This window comes from Jaculus jaculus, chromosome 3 (genome assembly GCF_020740685.1).
Source record: "Jaculus jaculus isolate mJacJac1 chromosome 3, mJacJac1.mat.Y.cur, whole genome shotgun sequence".
Lineage (NCBI taxonomy): Eukaryota > Metazoa > Chordata > Mammalia > Rodentia > Dipodidae > Jaculus > Jaculus jaculus.
Window position 1 is genome coordinate 94,315,615 of NC_059104.1, and position 24,801 is coordinate 94,340,415.

Below are 24,801 nucleotides of genomic sequence, written 5' to 3' on the forward strand. Positions count from 1 at the left end.
TTTTTTTCTCAACTGGAGCCTTCTTGTTATAACTCCTGCCTGGCCAGGTCTATCCTGGAGGGATATGAAGCCAAGCCCGTTCTCTCAGAAATGACTTCAGCTTCTTGATGTCTGTTCCTCAGCTGTTTCCATGATATCAACATTGCGCTGTTCTTTTCTCGAGGTGGAGGCAAGGATCAAATGAGCCCATACCTGTGCAAAGCTCTGCAAAATGATACACGCTTTTCAGACACTTCCCAAGGAGTGTGCCCATGAGTGGTAGATTATATGTGATCCATCCTGAGTCAGAGAACTGGCTTCTAAAGGCCTCAAACAGAAAGCTTGTCCATGTGATTGCCTCGTTTCTTCTGAAGGTATCCAATGTGTGTATGAGGGGGTGGGAGAGAGGGGTCAGGGGAGTTCTGGACCTCTGTCCTGTCTTCTCTCTCCTTCTCCACCCAACTGTCAGCTAGATTTTTTTCTTTTCTTCTCCCCTTCTCTTTCTTCTTGCTCCTTCCCTTAGTTTTCTCCTACTTCATTGCCTCATCCCCCTCTTCCTTGTTTCTCTCTCTTCCTTTCATTTTGAGGCAGGATATCACTCTAGTCCAGGCTAACTCGAAACTCACTTGTAGCCAGCTGACCTCGAACTCATAGTGATCCTCTCACCTTAGCCTCTTGAGAGCTGGGATTATAGGCGTGAACCTCTACACCTTGCCTCAGCTAGGTTTCTAAGGAGGACAGAGTAGAATTAAATTCAATTCCTTATGGATTACCTGGCCTCTGCTACAGTGCTAGTTGACAAAACTGGTATTGATTAGTTTGCTTTGATTCTCATGGTAACCCTGAAAGGCAGGTAACAGATCAATTGACATCTTTAATTTCCAGAGAAAAACAAAGGTTAAGTGACTTGCCTATGTCCCCTGGCTTGTAAGAGTAGTGGGAGAACTCATGTCCAGGGATTCTGGCTGCTGCCTGAGTTATTCCTGAGCCCTGGGGCACCACTCTCTGCCACTTGCCTGGCATACATACTGTTAACATTGTGCCCATCGCTCTTGGCTCAGAGGCATCCCTGACTGAACTTCTGCTGCTCTTCTTTGCCCATGCTGCTATTTGCTCCTTTTCTGAACACGGTCATGGCTCCAGCTTCCAGGCCAGTGTCTGGTACATAATCCATATTTGACTGGCCAATAGTAGCAGAATAAATAGTTAAGTAATCATGATGCATCATTCTGTAGGTAGAATATGATGCAGCTATTAAAAGCCATGCTAATGAAAACTTACTGTTGACATAAAAAGTTTGTAGGAAGTTGTCATGTGAAAACCTAAACTACAAGCTGAATGTGGTGGCTGGTACCTGTAATCTCGGCATTTAAGAGGCTAAGACAGGAGGATTGCTGTGAGTTTGAAGCCAGTCTAGGCTACAGAATGAAACCCTGTCTCAGAAACTAAACAAAGGAATAAACAAACAACAACAAAAGCAAAACCAGGCCAAACCCAGACTACTAAATGATGCAACCATTATGGTCACAGCCATATAAAAGGACACAGATGCCAGCATGCATTGTGTTCATGACGAATGTAAGGCCATTAAGGCTATAAAAGGAAGCCTTGGTTTCTCTCCCAGCTCACATTTCCAGATCCAAGTGACTGACTTCTCTTGTATGGACAACTTAGCATAGTAGCTCAAAGCCATCATCTGAACATCCGGAGGTCTCTTGGAGGCTGGGATTCCACCTAGTGGACAGGAAGTCCATGGTGCCCAGTTTTAGAAAATACAGTCGTGGTCATTAGGAGCTCTGCCTGGATTCATGGAGGAGAATGCAACATTCTACCATCAACCTTACTTTCCTCTTTGATGGGGCCATGAGAGGCGGTAGATAAGGAGAATGTTATGGGCCTAATGGGTATTGATTCCGCAGTATATTTGACAGACTCCATCCGCACGAACAAGGTGGAGAAATGTGGGCTGGAGAACAGCTCCGTTCGGAGGGTTGAAAGAGATGGAAGAGCACGTGCAGATGATGCCGTTTAGTGGCTTTGTGGCTCATCAGGAGCGGAGATGGCAGCCCTGAGCAAAGGATTGTGGAGTTCTGCGGGAGTCAGAGGGAGAGAGAGATGTGATGGATTAGCCATGCCTGTCTGGAGAAGGGTGGGGTGACACTTCATGTGCATTGATTCTGAAGTGTTTTTGACAGACGTTGCCCAGGAATGTGCGACTAGACTATAACATGGGATTAAAACGCTGTGCAGTAATTCATCATCTCATAGTTGAGTTTGTAAGGGAATTGCACCAGAACAGGCTAGGCAGCGAGGATTTGGCTGCAGTTCATGAAGGGGATGGGCACACTAGATAGGAGTCCAGCCTGAGGCTGTGAAAGCCTTGGCTTCATATAGAACCACAGGGCCCAGAACATGAGCACTTAAGATGGCTTAGACTCTCCTAGAGTCAAGGTTGAACCATGAGCTTTACAAACCCTCCTAAACACCAACAACTATACGAGCGCGCCCATTTCCCAGTTCTCTTATGTAATACAAAATCAATCAATAGGAAACCATAAAATGTGGGTAAATAAGTCTAGAAAAGTCTGTCTTTTCCCATGGAAATTCTTTTGATTATGTTTGAGGTCTACAAGATCAGATTTGGAAGAGGGTTTGCCCTTGTTTCACTATAGCCTGAGGCATTTGATTAGTTTCTGCTTTGGAGATGCCAGCATTGTGAGCAGAATACCTGGCCTGGTAGGGCCCATTTGGAGAGAGGCCTTGCTCTGTGGTGCACTACATCTGATTATATCCCCTCTAGCTCCCAACCCTCTCCCGCATGCCTCCCCTGCGCATACCAAATTGTGTGCAAGCTCTTTAGTCTGGGAACATTCAAAGCTTGCCAGGCCCTGAAAGAGGTTGCCTTTAAAAAAAAAAAAAATCAAAATTAGACAAATGATTTAAAAGACAAAAGTACCAAAAGGCTTAAAATGAAGCACAGCCCTTCCTGGTTCTGCCCCTTTTAACAACTTCAGGTCTGTTCTCCAGCGGCCACCATTTCAATATTTTTGCTTTATTTGTTCTGATAATTGTCTTTATGTTTCTTTTTTTTAATTTTAATTTAATTTAATTAATTTATTTAATTTTTTGGTTTTCTAAGGTAGAGTCTCACTCTAACCCAGGCTGATCTGGAATTTACTATGTACTCTTAGGATGGCCTTGAACTCACAGCAATCCTCCTACCTCTACCTCCTGAGTGCTGGGATCAAAGGGGTGTACCACCACGCCCAGCTTTATTTTTATATTTCTAAATAACTGTTTTTACTGGTATGCCTTGATGTTCTGGACACACATTAGATGTTGTATATAGATTATCTATCTATCATGCTGCTTGATTTTCTTATACCAGCCCTGACTCCCCTTCCTCATCCTTTTCAATGTTACTGTTTTTTAGTAAACATCAGTGAGTGGTTTATCTACTGCTGTGTTTATGGAAATACTGGTTACTGCCTCATCAGGTTAATTACACATGCTTTTTCTACAGTTACTTTATTTTCCTTTATTAGAAATTACAATTTCTAATTCCTTTCTATGGGCCTTGCATTTCATGTTTTTATAGGATTCTTCATGATTATGTGGTTCTATCAGGCACTCATTTTTCTCATGTATATTGTGGTGGTTTGAGTGGATGGCCCCCAATATATTCAGTTTTTTTATTTGTTTGCAGTTTGCATCTGCAGCCACCTGGCTGAAGGCAGTGTCACTGGGTGGATCTTAAGGTGTGGAGGCGGGTTTCAGATTTCAAGCTAAAGATATGCAAAGTGTGCCTAGCTGGAGTTCCTGAAGTGTGCTGTGCTGTGTGGTTTTTGGCTTTTGGGCTTGTGCTTCTTTCTCTGCTTGGACCTGTGAAGGCAGGCCAGCTTCTTCTGTTGTAATGGAACTTCCCCTGGATCTGTAAGCTTCAATAAATCCCTTCCTCCATAACTACGCTTGGTCTGGAAGTTCATCTCAGCGAACCTGAAGCTGTCAGCTACATATCTTTCTGTGTGTGTGGTGTGCGTGCACACGTATGTGGTAGACACACGTGTATGTGCAGGTATGTACGCACATGCTTGTATATATGTAAGTGTGGAGGACAAAAGTCAACACTGAGTGTTACCCTCCATCACTCCACCTTATTTTTTTTTAAATATTTTATTTTTATTTATTTACTTGAGAGAGAGAGATACAGAAATAGGCAGGTAGACAGAGAGAATGGGTGCGCCAGGGCCTCCAGCCACTGCAAACGAACTCCAGACGCGTGTGCCCCCTTGTGCATCTGGCTAACGTGGGTCCTGGGGAATCGAGCCTCGAACCGGGGTCCTTAGGCTTCACAGGCAAGCGCTTAACCACTAAGCCATCTCTCCAGCCCTCCTATATCTAACTGAGTGCAATAGCAGAGCAAATACACTTGCAGGCACTGAGGACTCAGAAATTTATCACTTGCACACTCCTTCTTGGGATTTATTTGAGTGTGCCTGAAACTTGGAGCAAATCAGGTGGGAGGGGTGGAGGTGGACTGAGGAAAGCATGGGTTCTGATCCAGCAAAGCAGTCAGAAGTGACCCATGGTGGATCACCACCCACATCACCCAGGGATCAAGTCAGAGGTGAGCCATGGTGGATCACCGCCCACATCACCCAGGGATCAAGACCAGGCTAGCGCATATAGATGCAGACTCGGGAAGAGGTTTCTAGGAAAAGCAAGAGCAAGACTTCAACAATACCTGACGTGAAGCTAGGTAGATGGCTCTGTGGTAAGGTGTTTGCTGCTCAAGTAGGAGGACCTGAGTTTGGGTCCCCATCACCCTTGTAAAAGCCACATGTGGCAGTGTGTGCCTGCAGTCCCAGCTCTCTCTCTCCCTCTATCTGTCTTTCTCTCTGTGTCTGTCGCTCTCAAATAAATAAATAAAAAATAAAAAAAATATTTAGATATAGGAGATAGGGTTTTGGTTTGGGAGTTAACCTCAGTCAGATATTTCAAGGCTTGCTCTAATGTCACCCAATGTCACAGATTTAAAAAGAAAGGAAGAAAGAAAGCATCTGTCATTTGGATTCTAGTTCTTCATAGATGACCTGCCACCTTCTCATCCCACTTGTATGCCTTTCTCCACACTCCGTCTTTCTTATTTCTTGAGCTTTGGTGTTCTGAATTTTCATTCATTTCCTTGAGCATAGAACTAATCCATCTGAATATTATTTAACTCTGGGGAATTCTTTTGTAGTCATTTTTTGAAATTGCCCTCTCCTATTTCCTCTATTTGCTTTCTGAGATTCTCCTAATCAGATGATGTGTCACCTGAACTAGTCCTTGATGTCATTTTAAAAAATATTTTATTTATTTGAGGGAGAGGGAGAGAGAGGCATGGAGAGGGAGAAAGAGAGAAAGGACATGACAGGGCCTTTAGCCACTGCCAACGGACTCCAGGCACATGCATCACCTTGGGCATCTGGCTTACATGGGTCCTGGGGAATCAAACCTGGGTCCTTAAAGCTTCACAAGCAAGCGCCTTAATCACTAATCAATCTCTCTACCCCTCATTTATTTATTTTTCTTCCTTCTTATTCTATTTCAGAAATGTTTTTTAACCATATCTCCCAAAATTTATATTAATTTTAAATTAGAAAATGTTTAATATATACATATATAGCTTTTCATTAAATCTTATATGTTTTTAAATACCATCCTATTCTTGTTACACATATACAGTATCTTCTTAATTTCTCTGGATCTCTAATTAAAGTCCTTTTAGTTTTACTTTACAATTTTTTTCCAAAGAAATGATATGATAGATCTAATTGGCATATATCCTTACTGCATCCTATATCTTTCTTTTTTCTTTCTCTAGTAGCAACCACAGTACCAGCTTGGTATCTGTCACTTTCACATGTGTTTACACATTGGTTACAAATACATGATATATGATACATGCTATTATATTATATGTTTCTATTTTCATATAAATATATACCTATAGATCTTCCAATTGTTTCCTTCAAGAACTGTTTGGCTGTTAATGTGAAGGAATTTTTTTCTGCTATCTAGTGTTTAAGTAGTCCATCAGTCCCTGTCAGTGCAGAGTTAGATTAGCTCTACTTTCTTACCATTACCTTTTTCCTGAGCACATGGGACATTTTTCTATATGTCCATGCCATGTGTGTATCACATTCTGCTTCCTCAGCCTCACTGGACAATGGCATACTGTTCTCCAAAGGAGGCATATCAAATTACCCCTCCACCCACCATTAGAGCTTGTTTGTTCTGTCTCTCTCCTTCTTTCTTTTTTAAAAATTTATTTTATTTTATTTATTTTTGAGAGAGAAAGAGGGAAAGAAAGAGGCAGATAGAGAGAATAGGGATGCCAGGGATTTCAGCCACTGAAAGCAAACTCCAGACACATGCGCTACCTTGTGCATCTGGCGTAGGTGGATCCTGGGCAATCAAACCTGGGTCCTTTGAGTTGGCAGAGAAATGCCTTAACTGCTAAGCCATCCCTTCATTCCTCTTTCTTTCTTTTTGGTGTCAAGATCAATCCCAGGGCCTTGTGCATGCTAAAGTAGCTCCTTATCCTCTACAGGCCTTTCGCTTCACGAATTTGCCAGTCATCTACACTGTCAACAAACCAGATTTGCCAATTGAGTCAGGGAAAAGCAGGATCCTGCTCTTAGCTGGCGTTTGTCAACAGCCATTAACGAAGACATTCCTTTATTGGCCTGCAGGTTTCCTCTTCTGTGGTCTGACTGTATACAACTTCCACCCATTTTCTATTGGGCTATCTACTTATTTTATTGCTTTTATAGACATCTTTGTATCTGTCTAACCTGGGAGCTTATTAGAAAGGCTGGATGTAAAACTCTAACCTAGGCATACTGGGCCACAGTCTTTATTTGACCAAGAGTTAAGGGATTTGATTGAATGTTTAAGTTTGAGAAACATAGCTCAGAACACTGTAAGACTAGGATTCTGTCTCTTTTAAAATATTTAGCACTATTTGCTATAACCTCAAGAGACCGATGTTGTTAGCTATAACTGTTATTTGAAGCTGGTAAATTGACAGTTACTGATTCAGTTTTTCTAATGATTATAGACCTATTATGATTTGTAAATGTCTTCATAATAAGATTTATCAGTTTTCTTGAAAACTGTATGTTTTTTAAAAAATATTTTATTTTTATTTATTTGACAGAGAAAGAGGGGGAGAGAGAGAAAGAGAGAGAGGGAAAGAGAATGGGTGCACCAGGGCCTCTAGGCACTGCAAACAAACTCCAGATGCGTGTGCTGCCTTGTGCATCTGGCTAACATGGGTCCTGGGGAACTGAACCTGGGTCCTTCGGCTTTGCAGGCAAATGCCTTAACTGCTAAGCCATCTCTCCAGTCCTGAAAACTGCATGTTTTATCTGTTGTTTCTTAGTGCTTTCTGAAGACATTCATCTTAGTCTTGAGAATTAAAACGTCCCAGCTGAATTTCCATCTTCTGTCTTTGTTGTTTTCCCTTCCCCCTCTCCTGTTCTCCCTTCCTTCCTCCCTCCCTGCCTAGATTGCATTTTACTGAGTTGCCCTCTTACAATATTTTCATTAATTTCTGCTTTCATCTTCTTCTTGCTACTTTCTTTGGGTTTCACCCTGATTTATTTTTTCCAACTTTGTGAGCTGAACTCTTCACTCTGTAACTTTTTAATCTTTCTTTTTGGTGATTAAACACAGGCTGTATGTTTCTGATTGATAACCGCTGTAGTTGCATCTTACATGTTTTGATATGTCACATTTTAATATCTTTTAGGTCTAAATGCTTCCTAATTTTCACATTCACTTCTCTTTGACCCATGAGTTCTCTAAAAGTGCATCTTTAAATTTATGGCCATGTGGGTTATTCTAAAAAGATATTTAAAAATTTATTTCTAGCTTAATTACATTGCAGATCAAGTCCATGGTCTAGATGATGCTTGTTCCTTGGTCTTGGTTGAGGCTTGTTTGAGGATCCTGCCGTGGTCTGTGGTTGTAGGTGTGCCACGTGCACTTGGAAGAATGTGCTTTCTCACCCTTGCTAGGTCCAGCTGAGCATGCATTGTTCTGACCTTTTGTCCTCAGTCTTCTTAATCAGCTTAACCTATAGGGTGCAGTGCTGCACCAAACTGTGCATCTTACCTATGTAAATCTCTCCTGGAAATGATGTCACTTTGAAGATGCATTTCATATGCTGCTATTATTTTTTTTTTTTCTTTTGGCATGGAATTTCGCCATGTAGCCTAGGTTGGCCTCACACTTAGAATCCTCCTGCCCTAGCCTCCCAAGAGATGGGGCTATTGGAAAGCACCAGAATGCCTCGCTACTTTATATATTTAAATGTGACACTGGGCTAAAGCAGGAGAGTTGTCAATTCTAGGCTAATGTGGACTATACAGTGCGATACTGCCTTAAAACCAGCCAAGGGCTGGCTGGAGGTTAAGAGCACTTCCTGTGCAAGCATGAGGGACTGAGGCAGCTGGAACAATCCATTGAGTTCTGGCCCCAGGACTCACATAAACACTAAGCATGGCCACATAGCCCAGTCCTGTGGGGAGCAGAAACCCAGAGAATCACCAGGGCTTGTGGGGGAAAACAAAATCTCCTGGACCAGTATGAGATGCCAGCTCAAGTAAGAACAGAATGGGTGAAAAGAGCAATGAGGGAACCCTGGACATTTCTCTCTAGCCACCACAGGTGACCCATCCTACCATAGGCAAGTGATAGGGAGCTTCATGGACACACATACGCACCCCAAACAGCACTGGGGACATGCAAGATGGCACAGTGGGAAAAGAACTTGCTGCTCAAGTGTGAGGTCTGAATTTGGATCCTCAGAACCCATATGGAGCTGGATAGGGAAGCCTGATTCTGTAATCCCAATGTTCCTATGACAAGATGGGAAGTCAACACATAGGAGAGTCCCTGCAATCTCACGGTCCAGCTAGCCTGGCCTACACAGTGCTGAGCAGCAAGAGATCCTGCCTCACACAATATGGAAGGTGAGGGCCAAGACCCAAGGCTGTCCTCTGACCTCCACATGTGTGCCATGACATGTATGACCCGCACCCACACACATCATACTTATATATACACATATATACATACATACATACATATATATATATGTATATCTACACATAAATTAAAAAACAAAGACTAAGCTGGGCGTGGTGGCACATGCCTTTAATCCCAGCACTTAGGAGGCAGAGGTAGGTGGATCACCATGTGTTCGAGGCCACCCTGAAACTGCATAGTGAATTCCAGGTCAGCCTGTGCTAGAGTGAAACCCTACCTCAAAAAAAAAAAAACAAAAACAAAACAAAAAGACTACATGATTAGTATTATGTAAATTTAGAATTACTATATATTCATAGCCAATGGCCCCTTTCTTAATAATAAAAAGCACATTGGTATACAACCAAATAATTCTATGTGAGTGTTCTTTGGATTGGAATAAGATTGGCCTAGCTTTTTCTACTTTGTTCTGTTCAGTTTTTCTGGGAACTCACTTCTAAGTAGCTCATATAAATAAAAAAAAAAAAAAAAAAAAAAAAAACCACTGATCTCTGATCTGACAATTGTTTAGCAAGTTACTTTAGTCAATATATAGTTTTGTGATTATCAGAAAAAAAATCATTTTTTTTTCTTGTCAGGTTTACTGCTGCCATTTTTTTTTTTTTTTTTTGCTTTTTATTTACACTGTATTCTGGTGACTACTGTGTCAAGACAATGGATTCCTCCAAACTTAATATTCACAGATGAAAATTGATCATGCTCCTAGATAGATGCAGTGGGTCAGGAACTGGATAGGACAAAGCTCCACCATGTTTGGGGCCTCTTCTGGAAGACTCAAAGGCTGGATTTGTTTCCTTCTGTGTGTTAACTTAGAATGACAGGACCTCACTCTTGTGCTGGGCCCCAACAGAGTAGACTAAAAATCAAAGAATGATAATTGACATGATCCATATACCAGCTACCCTAAGCTGATCATAATACACGGAACATGTATTGAAATGTGATGTCCATAAAACACTACCAATAGGCTAAAATTAAAATTATGTTTAAAAAATCAATATAGGGCTGGGGAGATGGCTTAGCTGCTAAGCACTTGCCTGTGAAGCCTAAGAACCCTGGTTCGAGGCTCAATTCCCCAGGACCCACGTAAGCCAGATGCACAAGGGGGCGTGTGCATCTGGAGTTTGTTTGCAGTGGCTGGAGGCCCTGGCGCACCCATTCTCTCTCTCTTTTCCACTCTGCCTCTTTCTCTCTCTGTCTGTTGCTCTCAAGCAAACAAATAAAAATTTTTTAAAAAATCAATATAGAACCACTCATGTGGAAGCTTCAAATTACTAAACCAGAATGTAGTCCTTTTCTGACCCTCACAGAACTCAGGGGAGCGAAGGAGAGCCAAGTGTTCTAGACAGGCCAGCTGGCGTGACAATGAAGTTCCTTCTGCTTCAAACTTGCATCTTTAATTCTTACAAGAAGTGGCCTGGTGTAAGCAGACGCTCACCAATCAGTTATGATCTGCCTCCTTTGTCCATGTCTTACAAGGAAAAGAACTTTCAAGCAACTGCTTTCCTTTTGTTCTCCATCTTCAAGGTCTTCAGCTCTCCTCTCCCCACAAAGCCAACTCCTCTGCTAGATTGTTGGGACATTCATCTTGTTTCATAGAATGAAGCATTTTCAAATCACAGAATAATTAAGTAAAAGCCAAATGAGGTCCTTCAATTGTAATTTTGTCCTTTGACATATGCCTGGTGGCTGCTGCTAGCTGGATTTGTTGTCCAAATGACCCAGATGTAGCCTTCTCAGACATCTGGGGTTCCTCAGAGTATGGCAGCCAAGTTCAAGAATCTTGACATTCTTGATAGTATCCCTAGTACCGAGGCAGTCTGAGCTATACTCTGTCTCAAAAAGCAAAATAAGTAAGAGATGGGCTAGGAAAAGAGCTTAACAGTTAAAGGCACTTGCTCACAATACCTTCTAGGCTGGGTTCAATTCCCAAGCAACCCATGTAAGCTAGACACAAATGCCTGGTTTTAATTTGCAGCAGCAAGAGACCTTGGCATGCCCATACACATACCCACATGCAATCAAAGAAAAAAATAAATAAACAATCAATAAAAATATTTTTAAAAATGAGAGAGACCAAATGAAAGTCCTATGCCTTTTATGAGTAACCTCAGAACCACACAGCATTCCTCCCATCACTCTATATTGGCCAAGACAATGAAAAAGAAGTCCTTAAGGGGAGGAGCAATGATAATGATGGACTTCACTTTGTGATAGGTGGTAAAGTTCTGAAAAAGCATGCAACATTGGAAACATTGTTGAGCCATTTTCAGAAAGCACAATCTAGAGGTTGGGGAGCTGGCTCAGCAGTTCAAGGCACTTGCTTGGATGCCTGCTGACCTGAGCTTGATCTGCCCCAGAGCCCAGCTTAAACCAAGTGCAGAGTGTCTGCAGTCATCTGGGATCCTAATGTGCCTACAGCTGGCCTGGTACACACGTGGCAGCCAAATAACAAGAGACAGAAAAACCATGTCTCAAAAGGAGGTGAACAGAGAGAACAGACACCCTGTCCTTGTCCTCTGACCTTCACATGTGTGCTGTGTCACGTGTACACCTTTCATCCCAACACTTGGGAGGCAGAGGTAGTGGCATCGCCATGAGTTTGAGGCCACACTGAGACTAGACTAGTGAATTTCAGGTCCGCCTGGGCTAGAGTGAAACTCTACCTTGAAAAAACAACAACAAAAAATTATAGTCTAGGGGGCTGGAGAGATGACTTAGTGGTTAAGGTGCTTGCTTGCAAAGCCTAAGAACTCATGTTCAAATCTCCAGGTATCACCTAGCCAGATGCAGTGATGCAAGCACACAATGTCACACATGTGCCACAAGGGGGCGCATGCATCTGGAGTTCGTTCACAGTGGGTGAAGGCCTTGGCCAACCCATCCTCTCTCTCTCAAAGTTAAAAAATATAGTCTAGGGCTGGAGTGATGGCTTAGTGTTAAAGCATTTGCCTGCAAAGCCCAAGGACCCAGGTTATAGTCCCCACTACCCACATAAGCCAGATGCACAAGGTGGTGCCTGCATCTGGAGTTCCTTTGCAAAAGCTAGAGGCCCTGGCACATCTGTTCTGTCTCTCTCTAACTCTCTAGTAAATATATGTATATGTAAAATTTTTTTTTAATATTTTTTGTTCATTTTTTATTTATTTATTTGAGAGCTATAGACACAGAGAGAAAGACACATAGAGGGAGAGAGAGAGAATGGGCGAGCCAGGGCTTCCAGCCACTGCAAACGAACTCCTTGTGCATCTGGCTAACGTGGGACCTGGGGAACCGAGCCTCGAACCGGGGTCCTTAGGCTTCACAGGCAAGCGCTTAACCGCTAAGCCATCTCTCCAGCCCTATGTAAAATGTTTTTAAATGTAAAATGTTTTTATAGTCTACAACACTGCTATCATCTGTTTCACATTCCTTCTTCCTAGCCCGCTGCTAGAAAGTTGGAGGCTTGCATAAAGTTTTTCCCAGCCTATTCTTCCCATTGTTTTTGGAGGGATATAGTCTGTTCTTATTTTTTTAAAGAGAATACTATTAAATTTTTTATGTTTCAACCAAATACAAAGTAGTCAAGCTCTGCTTTCCTCCCAAACAAAATAAGAACTCGGCTGGGTATGGTGGCACATACCTTTGATCCCAGCACTTGGGAGGCTGATGTAGGAAGACTGCTGTGAGTTCCAGGTCAGCGTGGGCTGGAATAAGACCTTGCCTCAAAAACACAACCTTCCCCCGAAAATAAAGAACTCATTATTCCCACCCCCTTCCTCAACTTATATATTGGGTTGTTCATGGCTGAATTCTACTTTGGTTTATATCCTCAATAATGACTGCATATATTCGCATGTGTATGTGTATGAGGCATGTGTGTTCTTCATATGTGGGGGTACATGAGTGCATGCAAGTGGGTGTGCACATGTGGAGGTCAGAGGTCAATGTCAGGCATCTTCCTCAGTAGCTCTCACCTTATTATTCATCATTCATTTATTTTATTATTATTACTTTTTCTCTTTTTGGTTTTTCTAGGTAAGGTCTCACTCTAGCCCAGGCTGAGCTGGAATTCACTGTGTAGTCTCAAGGTGTATGGGTATGTGGCATACATCTGTAATCCTTATACTTGGGAGGTGGAAGCAGGAACATCAGGAGTTCAAGGCCAGCCTCAGCTATAACAAGCTCGAGATCATTATGGACTATATAGGACCTTGTCTCAAACAAACCAACCAGCCAACCAACAAAAAACATATTTTAAACATGGATGAAGAACTAGTGAACTAAGCCAGGCACACCTGTAATCCTAGCACTCAAGAGGCAGAGGCAAGAGGATCACAAGTTCAAGGGCACCCTGGACTACATAGCAAGACTCTGTCTCAAAAAAAAAAAAATGAATGAATTAAAAATTAAATCATAAGGGCTAGATGGATGGCTTAACAGTTGAGGCACTTGCCTGCAAAGCCAAAGGATCCAGGTTTGATTCCCCAGGACCCATGTAAGCCAGATATACAAGGTGGCGCATGCTTCTGGAGTTCATTTGCAGTACCTTAAGGCCCCGACATGCCAATTCTCTCTCTCTCTGTATCTGCTCACCGCGATCCAACTATCTCTGCTTCCCGAGTGCTGGGATTAAAGGCGGGCTGCTCTCACCTTTTTTGAGACAGGGTCTCTCACTGACCCTAGAGTTCACTGATTTGGCTAGTCCAGCCAGCCAGCTTGCCCTCGGATGCCCCTGTTTCTGTCTCCCAGGCGAGCGCTGGGCTCACAGGAATGCACACCGTGCCTGGTATTCCCATGGGTGCATCCCCATGCTCGTCTGGCAAGCAATGTGCCCGGGGAGCCACCGCCCCCGTCCCTGTGGTTTCTCGTTTTACGCAGCATAGGCTTGTTTCGGCTTCCCGATGAGCCGTGTTTCCCAGTATGCTTTTCCATGTTGGTACTGCTTCTTTCGTTACAGCACTTTAAGAGAAGCTCTGTAGACACTTTTCATCCTTTTTTTTTGAATCTAGAAATGTCTTTATTTCACCTTCTCTCTTGAAAAAAAATGGTTTAGCTATGTATAAAATTAAGGCCGACAGTTCTTTTCTCTCAGAACTTCAGGTATATCCTTGCATTATTTTCTGGAGTCTCTGTTGCTCTTGAGAAGCCTGCAGTCAGGACAAGTGTCTTTGTGGGTAATGCGCACCTTTCATCTCTGCTTGTTTCAAAGACTTCGCTGTTGTTGCTCTCTCCTTCACAGCCATGTGCCAGACGTCAGGCACTGTTCTCTTTCCCATTTGGGATTCCTCATGTTCCCAAGTCTGAGGACTTCTAGTTCTGGAATGTTCCCAACTATTATCTCTTAGAATATTACTTCTTCCTAGTCTCTCTACTCTGTCCTTTAATGACTACAGTTATACATATGCTAAGCACTTACACCAGTATCCACATCTCTTAATTGCTCAGATTTAATTTTGTCTCTTTATATTGTGTTGTATTATGGGTAATTTCTTATGATTTAAGTTTTATTTATTTGAGAGCGAGATAGAAAGAAGCAGACACACACACACACACACACACACACACAGAGAGAGAGAGAGAGAGAGAGAGAGAATTGGCATGTCGGGGCCTTAAGGTACTGCAAATGAACTCCAGAAGCATGTGCCACCTTGTGCATTTGGCTTACATGGGTCCTGGGGAATCAAACCTGGATCCTTTGGCTTTGCAGGCAAGTGCCTCAACTGCTAAGCCATCCATCCAGCCCTTATGATTTAATTTTTAATTCATTCATTCATTTTTTTTTTTTTGAGACAGAGTCTTGCTATGTAGTCCAGGGTGCCCTTGAACTTGTGATCCTCTTGCCTCTGCCTCTTGAGTGCTAGGATTACAGGTGTGCCTGGCCTAGTTCACTAGTTCTTCATCATGTTTAAAATATATTTTTTTGGTTGGCTGGTTGGTTTGTTTGAGACAAGGTCCATAGTGATCTCGAGCTTGTTATAGCTGAGGCTGGCCTTGAACTCCTGATGTTCCTGCTTCCACCTCCCAAGTATAAGGGTTACAGGTATATGCCACATACACAGCTTAATATACTGTTGAAATTCCATACTGTTTTTTTTTTTTTTTGAATGGGCATGGTTTGTGTAGCATGGTATGTAGTGTGTGTGTGTGTGTGTGTGTGTGTGTGTGTGTGTGTGTGTGTGTGTTATATGCATGTGCATGTGCTGATACAATGCCCTATGGTACTCTGTGGGATTGCCTGTGGCAACCAGAGGAGAGTCTTGGTGTACCCCTCCATCATTCACCCCTCCACTCCAGTTTCCTTCACAGGGTCTCCTACTGATTCTTGCTTGTTGCTTGCCATTCACGAGCCACAGTGGCTGTCTCATCTCTGCTGCCCATAGGACTGGGGTTACACGCTTGTGTGGTGTGCCTCAGGTCCTCATGTTTTCATAGGAAGCGCTCTTAACCACTGAGCTATCTCCCCAGCCCTCCGCTACTAAAGTCCAAATGTCAGTAACTAAGAATTTTATTTCTAGACTTTTGGGGGTGGGTCATATGCCTCATGTCTTCTCAGTGACTTTTTATGTTTGTAATTCCTTCACATTTATACGTCTATCTCAAGAAACAGAATATTTTCTAGCTTGGAGTCCTGTTTCTTCTCTTCCCAGTCACAATCCTTTCTCGTCCAAAGAAAACCACTGTCACGACTTTTGTTATAATCTTCCTTTAAGGTTCTGTTTGTTGTTCATTGCTGAACAGCAAACCCTGTGCCTTGTACATGCTAGGCAAGTGCTTTGCCCCTGAGCTAAACCCTCAGCCTCACACGCGGGTTTTCCGTGTGTCTTTGAATTTTATTTTCGGGTTTTGCTTGCTCGTTTGTAATACGGTATCTGTGCAGTGTGGTGTGGTGTATGTGGTATATAGTACTTATATGTCTCTGTGCACTCACCTGTGGTGGCCTGAGCCAAATGTTGGTGTCCTATTCCATCATTTTTCCCCTTATTTGAGCCAGAGTCTCTTTATTGACACCAGAGCATGCTTTTGTACCTTATATTGTAAGATTGCTTTTGACAGGGCATATGTTAGGAATCCTGGGCAAACATATACAAGAACATGCTATTCCAAAGACACTTAGCATTTGCTTGTGTTAGGAATGCCAAACATCTAACTAAACCCAGAGCATTTTAAAAAATATTCATTTATTTATTTTATGAGAGACAGAGAGAAAGAATGGGCATGCTAGGGCATCTAGCCACTGCAAACGAGCTCCAGATGCATGCGCCACTGTGGCTTTAAATGGGTACTGGGGAATTGAACCTAGGTCAATAGGCATTTGCAGGCAATCATCTTAACTGCTGAGCCATCTCTCCAGCCCCAGACCACTTTTTAAACGAAATAGCAGCAATCTATCTAGTTCTGTGTCGAGAAGCTTAGTGTAAGGTCGAAGGTCAGCAGACTTGCCCCGCAGTTTTGGATTACCTGGTGAGAACTTGGCCAAGCCAAGAAAGGCATCTTTCTGCCATCTTTCTGGACCAGTGATGGGCATAAGAATTGTATTCTTTCCTGGGCACGCAGTCATCCGAGTCAAGAGTCTACGCACCAATCTCAGGTCCAACAGTGCTCTTTGGGAGCCTTAACCTATATGCATGGGTTCCCATGGCTGGTACTGATGCAGACACTCAGGTGCCTCTTGTTCCAGACTCTGTTGTGTCTGGCTCAAGGGTAAGTTGTTTTACTTCCTTAAAGGTCACACATTTAAAGGATGCTTGCCTTTCTAGGCCATTGTCATGGGCATTCAATGCCCACGGCATTGTCTATATGAGGGCCAGTATGTTGCTAGAAGTCCCTTTTGCCTCAATCTTGACTCTCACCATGACCCTTTACAGTGTCCGACCCTGCCGTGCATGAAGCCACTGATCTGCCCTGAAGGCTTCCTGCACATTCTCGAGCTAAGAAGCCAGTGCCTGTGGGTTCATGGACGAATCCACAGGCTTCCTGTCAGACGTCTTTCTCAGATGCTTCGTTTTCTGCTTTCTTACCAGTTACCGGTTCCTCCAGCTGCCTTCCATCTTGGCAAAGTGGTTCATGTCTTTGATTGTTCGTTTGGTTCTTGGGAGTTCATGATTTTCTTTTATATTTTACTTTCATTTCAGGGGAGATTTGGGAAGGAACTAACGCGAATGTAAACACATGTCCAAACTTCAACATTGAGCTGTTAAGTCCCGGAAGAATGTTATTTTAGTTTCGTGTTTCTTTTAGGTAAGTGAGGTTGCTCTCTTGAGCCTGTGTTCCTTTTGCAAGTCTACTTGTTACATAAATCACCATTTATATGCTTCCCCTGTTTGGGGGTTGTCCTCTTCACCCCACCCCCATTTCATCTTGGTTCCTAGCATGTCCCGATGCATTTATAATCAATTACTATTCTTAAGACATTAACACTTTGAAATGTTAGAAGAAAATATTTTCTTCAGTCTTTGTTTTTCATAAAAAAAATAGTTTCTTAATTTGTTACACACATGCATTCTTAATTTTATGGTGTTTGATCTGCCAAGTTTTACCTTTTGTGATTTCTTCTATTGCTTTGGCATTGACTGGGAAGAGTGAAAAAAAATCTCCCTGTAGGGTCAGCTTTCTGTCACTGAGATAAGCAACTTAAGAGGGGAAGATTTCCAGAGGTTTCGGTCCATGGCCAGCTGAGTCCATTGCTTTTGGGCCTGTAGCGTATGGCAGGAATGCAGGGGAAAGCCAAGTGGCTCACCTCTTACTGGCTGAGAAGGAAAGGAAGAGAGAGAGAGAGAAAGGCTGGGTTTCTAGCACTTTCTTCAAAGGCGCTTCCCCCAATGACTTACTTCCTTTCTCTAGGCCCCATGTCCTAAAGGTTTATAACTCCCAACAGTGCCATGGTCTGGATATTCAGCATTCAATCCATGGCCTTTTAGGGACATTGCAGATCCAAACTATCACATTTCCTTACCCTAGGCTTCCCTGGTGGCAGCTAGTCTTTGGCTCTGTGGAGACAGGAGGCCCTGATGGTAAGCAGAGAGCAGAAAACACACGTTTTCACTTAACCAGGTCATCTTTTAGGTAATCAAGAATTGAGTGCAAGTGAAATCAACAAAACCAACCTTGTTCATTACATATCAATATACCCTATCATTCTTATCCTGTGGGCAAGGAAGCAATTTCTAGTCTGGCCCTTAAAGATGGGCAAACTCACTCCCTTCCTTGAGAGTTTGGGCTTGTAGCCTGTCTTTCTAGTGAGCTGCCTTTAAGACCCATTCCTCTCCTATGCCCCAGATGCTGAAAGAGAACAGCACTGCGTCTTTATTGCTGCCTGAATTCCAGGGCTCCCAGCTAGCGCGTAAAGGAAGCAGCGTATATCTCAAACGCCTCTGATCGTAGCTGGCATGATGCTTGATAACAGAATTTCTCAGACAACAGGCCCAAGCTCGGGAATTTTAATATTGTCTTTCCCTACAAGTAATTTCTAGTGTTTATGCTCTGCGGAGCCCCTTTCGAGTGTCAGAGCAGAACAAATGCCAGTTTTAATGGACTTGCTAAATCATAAGAACTGCTTGCAAAATTGCATCTGATTAAAACAGGAAAATGTTCCATTATTCAGAAAAATCTCCCTGCAGAGGCTCACGGGGTGGCTGAAGGTGGAGAAATGCAGGGAGTGCCCAGATCCTGTGGAGTTTTCTCTCCGTGGGAAAACATGGCTCCATTTCCCGTCCTCTGCTCTTCTCCTCTCTTCTCCCCAGGTCCCCAGTCTTTCTGCCATCTGTGATGAAAGGGAAATTGACATTAGTCATTTCATAATTAATTTATAGGACAACACATTATTAGCTGGGGCACAGCATGCATGAGAAGGTAAGCCAGTTAGAGGATGGTGGTGTGGGGGTGGAAGAGCTCCGAAACCTCTGCTGCCCACCAAGGCCTCTACAGTACAAAGGCCAGTCCAGTGAAAGCCAAAAAAATAGCCTGTTCACCCCAGCTGGACTGAGCTCTCCTGGCTAGCAGTAATGTATAAAAGGACATTGAATTATCCCACTGATAAAAGCCACAAGCCTCTTGCTGCAAATTATCATTGGAGGCTGATTTGGCCATTTAACCTAATAGCCAAACCAACCAACTGACCGATATCAAGACTGAAACAGGGAATTGTCCCTAGGTCTGGAAGAAAGCAAAGCAAAGACGTCCTGTCCTTAAGGAACTCTCGGTCCAAGGTGAGCAAGAGGACGTGGCTGGAGAAGGGACAAGAAGGACAGTCCCAGATGTGTGGCACAGCTGGAGAAACAAGGATGTCACAAATGGCAGCTCTATCTTTGGCTGGCTGGTTGTGTTTGGTTATCGGAACCAGGGAGCTAGGATTGCTGAGTCCTTCCAAAGACAAGACCCCATGAGGAAAAGCTGCACTTAACCAGGCATCTCACATGGTGTCAGGTTGGGCTATTCATGAGGCCGCATGTAATATGGGCTGGACCATCCATGTGTCTTTGCTGGGATGTCTGGCACCTACAGTGGCTGGTGGGTTGGTGTGCTGGCCAGGACTGTCCTCTATCGTCCTCTATCACGGGATCTGTGCACCTCTATGATTAGATTCACTGGCCCATCAGCCAGTAGTTTATCTACATGTGTATTAGTCCATTTCCTGTTGCCAGTGGCATAGTTTCACAGACTGGATGGATCTGGAAGGGAAGATGCTTATTTTGGCTCAGCTTACTGGAGGGCCAAGCTGAAGGCCTGCTTCCAGTGATGGCTTTGCTGCTGGCAGCATCCTAAGTAATGCAGGACATCGCATGGTAAGAGACAGGGAGCATGTGTGAGTCACGTGCTTGTGTCCCTTGGTCTCTCCTCCTCATTTTTTACCTCCGTGCGTGTGGGGGAAGGGGTATGGGTATGTGTATGTTCATGGTGGGGGAACATATGTACATGGGTGCACGTGAAGGCCAAAAGACAACCTCGAGTGTTGTTCCTCATGGCGGTGGTTTGATTCAGGTGTCCCCCATAAACTTAGGTGTTCTCAATGCTAGGTTCCCAGCTGATGGAGATTTGGGGATTAACACCTCCTGGAGGTAGTGTATTGGGGGTAGGCTTATGGGTATTATAGCCAGTTTCCCCTTGGCAGTGTTGGGCACACTCTGCTGTTCCTGTTGTCCACCTGATCTTGGCCAGGGGGGTGATGTCCACCCTCTGCTCATGTCATCTTTTTCCCTGCCATCATGGAGCTTGACCCTTGAGCCTGTAAGCCAAAATAAACCTTTTTTTTTCCACAAGCTGCTCTTGGTTAGGTGATTTCTACCAGTAATGCAAACCTGACTGCAACACCCATGAAGGTCATCCACCTTATGAAACAAGTTCTCTCACTTGTCTGGAGCTCACCAAGTAGGCTAGACTGGCTGGTCAATGAGCCCAGGGATCCCCCATCGCTGGCTCCTCAGCACTGGGATTACAAAGGCATGCCATCTGGCCTTTCGTAAAAACATGGGGACTGGGCATGGCACTCACATGTTCATGTGTGCCAGGCAAGCACTTTACTAAATGAGCCATCTCACCAGCCCCTCTTGTTCTTGTCAAGACATGAAGATTCAACCACAGGGGCTCCATCCTTGTGGCCTTATCCAAGCTTCTCATTTCTCTAGGCCCCACCTCTCAGTACCATAGTCAGATTTAAGGTTCTGCCCTCTTCATACTTGACAAGGAGATGGAACATTAGCCCAAGCTTCAGGGGAACAAGCTATATTCAAACCATGGCACCATGGTGGATGGATCATGAGTGGAGATGCCCAGAACTCTTAGGCCAAGGCCTGACCTTCACGTGGTACTGCTTTCCCATTCTCTAGGTCAAAGCACCTCACAAGGCCAGTTTAAGTTGGGAGAAGGAACATAACTTCTTCCTCTGAATAGAAAGAAGCAGACACATGCAGGAATGAGAGAAATGTTGGTGGCCACCTCTATCGATGTTCTGCCACACCAAGGCTGTCTAAGAGGAAGAGCTGGATTTGAAAGCAGTTGATGTGCATTTCTGTCTTACTCTTACCTCTTTGCCAAGAGACCTTGGGGAAGTAGACAGAACCGTGAGTTGTGACTGCTTACTGGCTACTCCACTGTAGTTTCATGAGTGCTGGTTTCGTGAGACCAGGCATTAGCCAAGCACTTTGTAGATGAAGGACTATTATGTATTCACCCTCTCCACTCCCTTCTCCCCTTTATTAACTCAGCCAATCAGGACTCCTCTCTGCGTCTGGATTTCCTTTCTATTTTATGTATTTTGGTTTTTCGAGGTAGGGTCTCACTCTAGCCCAGGCTCACCTGGAATTCACTATGTAGTCTCAGGGTGGCCTTGAGCTCATGGTGATCCTCTTACCTCTGCCTCCCGAGTGCTGGGACTAAAGGTGTGTGCCACTACGCCTGGCTGTATTTCCCTTTTATTTGGGGGGGATATGTGTGTACAGTATTGTGGTATGTTGTATGTTCTTGTGTGTGCAGATGCACTGTGCCCTATGTACACATGAGAAGGCCAGAGGAGAACATCAGGTGACCTCCTCAATCCCTCTTCTGCAATGTGTCCTTGAGATGGAGTGTCTTACTAAAACCTGCCATTTTGGGGCTGGAGAGATGGCTTAGCGGTTAAGATGCTTGCCTGTGAAGTCCTAGGACCCAGGTTCAATTCCCCAGTACCCATGTAAGCCAGATGCACATTGTGGCACATGCATCTAGAGTTCATTTGTAGTGGCTAGAGGTCCTAGTACACCCATTCTCTCCCTCTCTCTGTGTAATAAATAAATAAATACAAATAAAATATTTTTTTAAAAAAACCTGCCAGTTTTGGTTAGACTAGTTGGCCATCTAGCTTCAGTGATTTTCCTGTCTCTGCTCCCCACAAGCCTGGAGTTATAGACATGCACGGCCATATCCAGCTTTTCCATGGCTGCTGGTGATGAACTAAGGGCACCTTAGGTAAGCTCTCATGCTTTTGTAGAAGCCTTCTTACAGCATCGTCTCTGCAGGCCCTGAACCTCTTCATATAAAATGCACTCTTGCCTTTCGAGTTGCCACAATTCCTAGTTTTGCTTCCTGGCTCTGTTTCCCACTGTGCCACCGGGATGGGCCCTAGTCTCTCTCTTGGGCAGCTGAGAACAACAATGCAGGTTCTTGGGGCTGGGGAGATGGCTTAGCGGTTAAGGCACTTGCCTTCCAAGCCTAAGGACCTAGGTTTGATTCCCCAGGACCCATGTAAGCCAGATGCACAAGGGGGCACATGCATCTGGAGTTTGTTTGCAGTGGCTGAAGGCCCTGGCATGCCCATTCTCACTCTCCCTCTCTTTGCCTTTCTTTCTCTCTCTCTCTCTCAAATAAATAAAAATTAAAAATAAAGTTGAAAAAAAAAGAATGCAGGTTCTCTCGGAGTCACGGCACTTGGGTAAGAAGGGAACTTGGGGTGTGGGTTTGGCTGTGCTCTGCCCTTCAAGGCGGGGCTCTTAGGCAGAGCTGCGTCTCCTAGAGGGGCCCTTTGCCCTCATGCCTACAGAAACTGTATGATTTGATGTGACATGCCTGGAGCCAATCTAGTAAGGATCTACCAGCCACTGTCAACCCTGCTATCAGCCTGCTGAACGCCTTGCTGCTCTGTGTCTCTTTGCTACCCGAGGCTGCATATGGTAGAGTCTCTTCCACTCGACCCTGGAGCTGAGGGGTTCTGCCCCGTGTGCCCAGCAGCTCCTGCGTGCCCCATCCTTAGTCTCCCTTCCTGGCCCTCCAAACCCTCAACCAGCTGCTGCCTGTCACCCTCTGTCCTGCCTGCACAGAAATTATTTTTATAAACTCCTCCTTGACTGAAGAGGCACTTTAAAGCATTTAAAACACCGCTGCTCTCTCCTAATGAGAGGGAGAAGAGGCGCCGAGGCACTAAATTCTCTAGCGCTTTCCTGTGACACTCTGATGCCTAGCTCTCTGGAAATATTTCTCTTCCAGCAACACACAACATATTGGCTGGGGAGCATCATAGCCTAGTTTAGAACCAGGCCCTTGAGTCGTGGGTCTCCTCCTCACAGGATTTCCAAAGCAGTCTGTGTTAATGCCTCAAATTTCAGAAGTCGGAGGGCTCACGTGCCCAAGAATCCAATGCTGACTTTAACCATGTTTGCGAAGAGCCCATGTGGACCGGTTCTGGGCTGGGCCTTGGGGAAGAGAGAAAAAAAAAATCATGCTTCTATTTTATTCCCTCTCAGCCAGAGTCCTTGGTGTCTTGGTCCTCAGGAAGAACAAGGTGGTTTTTGTATTTAGTACTTGAGACTGCCAGATAGCCAGAATAACCTTTCTGGGGTCTCCATGTGTCCCCTTAAAGCTTATGTGTTGGAAAGTGTAATCCTCAATACCACAGTGTTGAGAGATGGGACCTTAAAGCGGTGATTACCTCGCGGATTAACGGATGAATGCTCCTGCCGTGGGAGCACGCTAGTTATCATCAGGGTTCATCCTAGACAAAAGGGTGAGTTTCCCTGCCTCTCCTCTCTTCTCCTCTTCTCGTCTCTCTCTCTCTCTCTCTCTAGTGTTCTCTTGCCCTTCTGCCTTCTTCTGTGGTGTGATATAGCACACAGGCCCTCACCAGATGCCAACACCTTGGCACTGGGTTGTCCAGCCTCCAAGAATTGTGGGCCAAATGAACTTTGATCAATCATACATGACCTAGTGTTGGCTGGGGAAAAGGCACAGTCAGAAAGTATTTGCTTTGCAAATAGGAGAACCCGAGTTTTATTCCTCAGCACCCACATAAAATGTGGGGCACAGTAAGAGGGTAGATGGCAGAGACCAGAGGGTCTCTATGTCCTGCTGGCTAACTAGTCTAGCCAAATTGGTAAGCTCCAGGCCAATGAGAGACCCTATCTCAAAAAGAGGTGACCGGGGGCACTTCCTTAACATGCACAAGGCCCTAAGTTCCACCACCAGTACTGCAAAAACAAAACCAAGGGGAGAACAGAGTGTGTGAAGAGGGTACCGGAGGCTGTCCTTTAGTGTGCACACAGATGCTCACAGGTGCATGTATGTATATGCCCATCTACACATATAAACATGCACATACACTTTACAGACAAAATTAAATAAAGAATAACTCAGTAATATGGCTTGAATGTGAAATGACCCCCGTAAGCTCATGTGTTTGAAAACCTGGCCCCCAAGCCGGTGGCACCATTCTGGGGAGGTGTTGAAGCCTTTGAGACATTAGGACCAGCTAGCAGATGTGGGCCCCATGGACAGGCCTCGAAAGGAATATCCACTTCCGGTTCAGGCCAGTGTCTGCTTTCTGGATCCCCAACATGTGGACAAGCCATGTCCCAGTTCCCAGTGACACGGTCAGAGCCACTTCACCCGCCATTCCTTCTTCACCACGATGGACTCTGCCCTTGGAAACTGCAAACCCAAAGACTCTCCTCCCTTAAGTTACTTCTGTCAAGCGTTTTGTCATAGCCGCAAGAAAAATTACTGATGCCCTCAGCCTAGAGTATCCTGTCATAACCCAAAGGGGACTGGGTCAGTCTAGAACTACAGCCGTGACTCTTCCTTTGCCTGTTTACCTACGTTGATCTAGATTGTTCTTGTTTTCTGAGTCAAATTGCCTCCTCCCTCCTGACCTCTAACTATCTGGAAAGCAGGCTGCCTGCCTGTCCCAGGTGTCCATTCTATCTCCTGGGAGCTGGCCATTTCACCCTGGGCGAGGGTGCTGCTCCTGCAGACACCAGCTATGATGGCTTGAATGGAAAC